The sequence below is a fragment of the Ranitomeya variabilis genome, chromosome 4, assembly GCF_051348905.1.
Source record: "Ranitomeya variabilis isolate aRanVar5 chromosome 4, aRanVar5.hap1, whole genome shotgun sequence".
Taxonomy (NCBI): domain Eukaryota; kingdom Metazoa; phylum Chordata; class Amphibia; order Anura; family Dendrobatidae; genus Ranitomeya; species Ranitomeya variabilis.
In genome coordinates this window covers 691853936-691861343 of record NC_135235.1, presented here as the reverse complement: position 1 = coordinate 691861343, position 7408 = coordinate 691853936, and the positions used below count along the sequence as shown (strand labels likewise).

General features: G+C 49.4%; 1 protein-coding gene across 1 annotated transcript in view; it reads right to left on the bottom strand.

Annotated features, from left to right (window-relative positions):
- LOC143767626 (uncharacterized) overlaps positions 1-7408 on the bottom strand; it is a 498682-nt gene that overhangs the window by 395244 nt on the left and 96030 nt on the right. The window lies entirely within an intron of this gene.

The window sequence follows — 7408 nt, the reverse complement described above, 5'->3', positions numbered from 1 at the left end:
AAAACCATCAAATAATAATGTTCAGTTATGCACTCAATACTTGGTCGGGAATCCTTTGGCAGAAATGACTGCTTCAATGCGGCGTGGCATGGAGGCAATCAGCCTGTGACACTGCTGAGATGTTATGGAGGCCCAGGATGCTTCAATAGCGGCCTTAAGCTCATCCAGAGTGTTGGGTCTTGCGTCTCTCAACTTTCTCTTCACAATATCCCACAGATTCTCTATGGGGTTCAGGTCAGGAGAGTTGGCAGGCCAATTGAGCACAGTAATACCATGGTCAGTAAACCATTTACCAGTGGTTTTGGCACTGTGAGCAGGTGCCAGGTCGTGCTGAAAAATGAAATCTTCATCTCCATAAAGCATTTCAGCCGATGGAAGCATGAAGTGCTCCAAAATCTCCTGATAGCTAGCTGCATTGACCCTGCCCTTGATGAAACACAGTGGACCAACACCAGCAGCTGACATGGCACCCCACACCATCACTGACTGTGGGTACTTGACACTGGACTTCAGGCATTTTGGCATTTCCTTCTCCCCAGTCTTCCTCCAGACTCTGGCACCTTGATTTCCGAATGACATGCAAAATTTGCTTTCATCAGAAAAAAGTACTTGGGACCACTTAGCAACAGTCCAGTGCTGCCGCTGTTTATGGTTCAAAAGTGGCTTTACCTGGGGAATGCGGCACCTGTAGCCCATTTCCTGCACACGCCTGTGCACGGTGGCTCTGGATGTTTCCACACCAGACTCAGTCCACTGCTTCCTCAGGTTCCCCAAGGTCTGGAATCGGTCCTTCTCCACAATCTTCCTCAGGGTCCGGTCACCTCTTCTCGTTGTACAGCGTTTTCTGCCACATTGTTTCCTTCCAACAGACTTACCATTGAGGTGCCTTGATACAGCACTCTGGGAACAGCCTATTTGTTGAGAAATGTCTTTCTGGGTCTTACCCTCTTGCTTGAGGGTGTCAATGATGGCCTTCTTGACATCTGTCAGGTCGCTAGTCTTACCCATGATGGGGGTTTTGAGTAATGAACCAGGCAGGGAGTTTATAAAAGCCTCAGGTATCTTTTGCATGTGTTTAGAGTTAATTAGTTGATTCAGAAGATTAGGGTAATAGGTCGTTTAGAGAACCTTTTCTTGATATGCTAATTTATTGAGACAGGTTTTTTGGGTTATCAGGAGTTGTATGCCAAAATCATCAGTATTAAAACAATAAAAGACCTGACAAATTTCAGTTGGTGGATAATGAATCTATAATATATGAAAGTTTAATTGTAATCATTACATTATGATAAATAATGAAATTTAACACTATATGCTAATTTTTTGAGAAGGACCTGTACATGGAGACCCTCTGGAGGAGGGACCCCCTGTGACTGATAGGCCTCAGAGATCACAGACATGATCCACTGTGCGATAGAGGCCTTAGAGGCCCTCTTACCCCTATTCTTTCCCCCATACAGAATGAATAAATTCGGCTCAATGCGCCAAGAGCTGGTGGCTGCCAGGTAGTCTAGGACCGCCTGCCTGACATCCAGTGAATGTAAGGCCTTTTCTTTAGCATTAGTGGGGTTATCGCAGAAGGATGGTAACACGATTTCCTGATTTCTATTTTTAATTGTTCCTACTTTTGGAATAAACAAGGGGTACAGTTTAAGAATTATGCAATCGTCTCTAACTTGGAGGTACGGGTCCCTAGTACACAGGGCCTGAATTTCCCCCACCCTTTTAGCCATGGTAATTGCCACTAGAAATGCCGTTTTACGCGTAAGGACCGAAATGGGCATATTATCAGTAGAAGCATAGAGGTCTTTACAGAGGAACCTGAGGACCAGATTAAGGTCCCAGGAAGGCGATAAATGTCTAATAGTAGGGCGCAACCTCTGTGTGGCTCTAATAAATCTAACTATCCATGGGTGAGAAGCTAGGGGATAGTCAAGAAAGGAGCTAAGTGCCGAGATCTGCACCTTCAAGGTGCTAGGTTTGAGACCTTTGTCAAACCCAGCCTGAAGGAAATCCAGGATTCTGGGTAAGTCAGGAGTGCCTGCCGCAACCTCAGACCTGCCACCTTCCAGACAGAATCGCTTCCAGATCTTCAGGTAAATTGCTGATGTAACAGGCTTCCTACTGGACTTGATAGTAGTCATCACTCGGCTCGACAGACCCTTTGCCTTCAAGATGAGCCCTTCAGGATCCATGCTGAGAGACGGAGCTTCTCTGGGTTTGGGTGAAGTACCGGACCCTGGTGGATAACATCCGGTCTGAGGGGAAGCTCTACTGGATTCGCAATCGCCAGCTCTAGTAGAAGGGAGAACCAGCTCCTTCTTGGCCAGTATGGAACAATCAATATGACACGAGCTTGATCCTGTTTGATTTTCCTGAGAACAGCCGGGACTAATGCCAGAGGAGGGAATGCATATGATAGAGGTTCTGTCCAGACCTGGCTCAGAGCATCTATCCCTTCCGGAAGATCCCGAGGGTTCAGTGAGAAGAATCTTGAGACCTTCGAATTTCTCCTGCTTGCGAATAGGTCTATACAAGGAGTTCCCCAGCGCAGACATAATTCCTGGAAGATGTCCTGGTTGAGTTCCCATTCTGTTGGAAACACTCTTTTCCTGCTGAGGTAGTCTGCTATGACATTCTGGGAGCCTTCCAGGTAAACCGCTGAAATGGATAGGACTGATCTTTCTGCCCACCGAAATATCCGCTCCGCTAATTCCTGAAGCGGATGGTGTCTTGCGCCTCCCTGATGCTTCAGGAAAGAGACTGTTGTCACATTGTCGGACATTATTCTGACATGGCGATTCCTTAGGTTATGGCGGTTCCTTCTCAACGCTTTCCAAACAGCGTACAGCTCTTTGAAGTTGGAGGAGCTGTTCATGACCTCCTCCGGCCATCTCCCCTGAAGGAACCTGTCTTCTAAGTGAGCTCCCCAGCCCCAGGCGCTGGCATCTGTAGTAACTACTACATGGGGTTCGGCAGACCATAACACTCCTTTCCTTAGGTTTTCCGGTTCTGTCCACCAAAGGAGAGACCTTCTTACCAGAGGAGATAGCCTTAAAGCACTGTCCAGAGAAGACAGGCGTCTGTCCCATTTGGAAAGGATTAGTTTCTGCAGTGGTCTTGAATGGAACTGAGCCCATCTTACACACGGAATGCAGGCCGTCATTAGGCCGAGGACTTTCATGGCGGCTCTTATTGACCCCCTGTGTCTTAAAAGGAGCCGAATTTGGGACTGTATTGCTTCCAGCTTGGTCTCGGGTAGAAGGGATATTCTGTTTGTCGAGTCCAGATACACTCCCAGAAAGGTTTTCCTGTGTTCTGGAGTCAGGTCGGATTTCCGCCAATTTATGACCCATCCTAACTCTTCCATCACCGAACTGGTTCGGTTCCTGTGGTCTGATAGAATCTCTGGCGTTCTTGCTACCAGGAGGAAGTCGTCGAGATATGGGACTATTATGATCCCCTGATTTCTTAGGAAAGCGACAATCTCTGATACCAGCTTTGTAAAGATAAGAGGTGCTGAGGCAAGGCCGAACGGAAGGCATTGGACTGGTAGTGACAGGTCCCGGACGGCAGAACTACTGCAAACCTCAGAAGTTTCTGAGATGAGGGGTGGACTGGGACCTGATAGTAGGCACTCTTCAGGTCGAGAGTGCACATCACGGCATTCTGATCTATGAGAATAGCCGATCGAATAGACTCCATACGGAACCTCTTGTACCTTACCCAGGCATTCAAAGGCTTCAGATTTATTATGGTGCGAGATTCGCCGGATGGTTTTGCTATGGAGAAAAGGGAGGAGTAATGACCCTGGCTTACTTCCAGAGGTGGTACTGGCACTATGACCTCTGAGGAGAGCATATCCTCTGGGTCTATCATTGGGGAGTCTCGCATTATAACCATAGGCGCGATAAATCTGTCTGGTGGAGGGCAGTAAAGCTCGATACGGTAGCCTTCTGACACTGTCCGAAGAACCCACTTGTTTTGAGTGATTCGGGCCCATTTGTGCGCGAAGTGGCGGAGCCTTCCCCCTATAAGTGTGGCGTCATTGCGGCTTAGATTTTGAGGAGGGACTGAAAAAGAAACTTCTGTTTCTATTGCCCTGGTTACGGGAACCCCTATAGGATCCTCTATGGGATCTACCTCCTCTAGCGTCAGACTGTCTTCGGAAAGGTAATTCCCTCCGAAAGGACTGAGGTTTCCTAGTTTTCGCCTCCGGAAACCCTTTCTTTTTATCGGAAGCTGACTCTAGGATAGTATCTAGAGGGGGCCCGAATACCCATGCTCCGGAGAAGGGAATTGAACATAGCTTTGATTTAGAAGCACTATGCCCAGACCAGGATCTTAGCCAGACCGCCCTCCTAGCCACGTTAAATAGAGAAACACTTCTAGCCGAGAATCTGACTGACTCAGCAGTCATATCGGACAGAAAGGCCGTGGCGGACCTCATAATAGGAATGGACTTTAGGATCTCAGATCTCGGAGTCTTATTGGACAGGTGCTCTTCTAATTGACCCATCCAAAGGTACATAGACCGAGCTACCGAAGTAGCTGCTATGTTGGTTTTTATTAGAGCTGCGGAAGATTCCCAGGCTCTTTTCAAAAGTATGTCAGTCTTTCTATCCATGGGATCGCGCAGGCTTTAAGAGTCCTCGAATGGTATGGCTGTCTTTTTAGCCACTTTCGCCACCGGAACATCAACCTTAGGAATTTCTTCCCAAAGTTTTACGTCCTCAGGTTCAAACGGCAGACGAGCTTTGAAGTCTTTGGATAACACCAGCCGGCGTTCCGCTTCTTTCCACTCCTCCAGTATCATGGCCTTAATATGTTCACTAACCGGGAACACAGTCTGCGGACGTGACATAAGTCCCCCCGAACATCAGGTCCTGCCTGGATTGTGGTTTAGGTGTCTTCTATTTGCATGGTGCATCGTACTGCCTGCACGAGATCATTCGTCTCTTCTGCCTGGAAGAGATATTTCCTTTGGTGGTCCTGGCTTCCTGACGGAAGCTCGTCCTCTTCTTCTGAGACGAAGTCTTCTGAGTCCGACTTGTCTTCAGAAGTAAATTCTGGTTCTCTTAAGTCTCGTTCCCGTCTGGCCCTCTTGCGGCTGGGAATAGGGCTGGACTTCTGCACCATACTAGACAAAGAAGCCTGCACTTCTTCACGTATAAGGGATCTCATCTCGGATAGTAATGCAGGTTGTTCGTCCCTCACAACCCTAGACGTACAACACATAAGGTCTTTCCATGGGAATCCGGGAGCTTCGTATTACAGATAGGGCATCTAGCAGATTTCCCCGAGGCCTTGCCAGATCTCTTAACTTGACCAGAGGTACCAGAGGGGCCAGCAGGGGTTCCCTTATCCTTAAATGACATAAGATAGGGATAAGCACTGGGGTAAGCCTGCTCTTGCATGCGGATAGGGGTCTGCGCTATGTGCACTTACCAACTCCTCGACCGGCATACTTGCATCCATGACGAGGGTAGCAGGTCCCCGCAGCTCGTAGCGCCGGATCAGGAGCGCTTCAGCCGTTATGCGGTCCACACTGGAACGCACGCTTTCCCCTTCACATGCAGCGTTACCGGAAGTGACGGTAAAGGATGCCGCAAACCGGAAGTGACGCGTCCCTTAACTTCCGTCTGGAGACGCCGTGCTGGACACCACGCTGCTCGCTGCGAGCCGCACACAGCATGGATGGCGTCCGCAGCCGAGAGCCTCCCACCGGGAGGAGCGGCTGTCACCAGGAGCCTCGTCCACTCCTGGTCTTTGGAGCAGAGGGACCCCCCACCGGAGGGTGTCTGCCCTGAGCCTCTTGACAGGGGGAAGGGTATTGGCAAGCCGCACGATCCCCCTGAGCTCTGGTAAGCTTGCAGCTTTCACTCGTGCGTCCCTTCCTTGCAGGGACAGGAAAAACACTGAGGATTGGGGTGGGACATGACCTTTTAAACTCGTGTGTTTCCTGTCCCAGCAAGGGGAGGAGGACGTCCTCCAGGGTGCTGTCAGGATGACGTCCTGGAAAATTCATATTAATTTTCACAAAAAATGATCTTTTTGCCCCAATTTTTTTATTTTTCCAAGGGTAACAGGATAGATTGGACCCCAAAAGTTGTTGAGCAATTTGTCCTGAGTACGCTGATACTTCATATATGGGGATAAACCACTGTTTGGGCGCACAGGAGAACTCAGAAGGGAAGGAGCACTGTTTTAGTTTTTCAAAGCAGAATTGGCTGGAATGGAGATCGGACGCCATGTCGCATTTGGAGAGCCCCTGATGTGCCTGATCAGTGGAAACTCCCCAATTCTAACTGAAACCCTAACCCCAGCCCTAACCCTAGCCCTAACCCCAACCCTAACCCCAACCCTAAACGTAGCCCTAACCCTAGTTCTAACCCTAGCGCTACTTTCACACTAGCGTTTTTTTGCATACGTCGCAATGTGTCGTTTTGGCGAAAAAACGCATCCTGCAAAGTAGTCTGCAGGATGCGTTTTTTCCCCATAGACTAACATTAGCGACGCATTGCGAAGTATTGACACACGTTGCAACCGTCGTGTGATAGTTGCGTCGTGGCGGACCGCCGGCAGCAAAAAACATTACATGTAACTTTTTTTGTGCCGACGGTCCACCATTTCCGACCGCGCATGTGCAGCTGGAACTCCGCCCCCACCTCCCCGCACCTCACAATGGGGCAGCAGATGCGTGGAAAAATTTAGATAAAGAAATGTATTTATGGGAATATTTTTTTTTTTCTTTATTTAGGAAATTTTTTTTTTACACATGTGGACATTTTTTTTTTTTTACTTTTTTACTTTGTCCCAGGGGGGGGCACATCACAGATCGGTGATCTGACAGAGTGCACAGCACTCTGTCAGATCACCGATCTGACAGGCAAGGGCAGAGGCTTGCCGGCGCCTGCTATTAGGAACTCTCAGCAGGCGCCGGCAAGCTAGGTCATCTCATGACCCGGAAGGAGTCCCGCGGCCATCTTGGATCCGGGGACTCCTTCCAGGTCACCGGAGCAGCGCGATCTCATCGCATTGCTCCGGTGGGAGAGCGCAGGGAGCCCCCGTCCCTGCGCGATCCCCCTCTATGCCGCTGTCACTATTGACAGCGGCATCAGAGGGGTTAAATGCCCGCGATCGGCGATAGTGCCGATCGTGGGCATTGCTGCGGGGTGTCAGCTGTCATACAGCTGACACCCACACCCGCGGTGATCGATGCGCCGTACTAGTACTGCTGCTGGCACAAATGCAGTGCCGGCAGCGCAGTACTAGTACGGCGCATGTCGCGAAGGGGTTAAAGATGCTTTTTATTGCAAAAAATAGTTTTCCAGGCTGTCCCTTCTGACAGCACCACCAGGAGGGTGTCCTTCATATCCTTGATAGGGACAGGAACACAGAAGAGGTT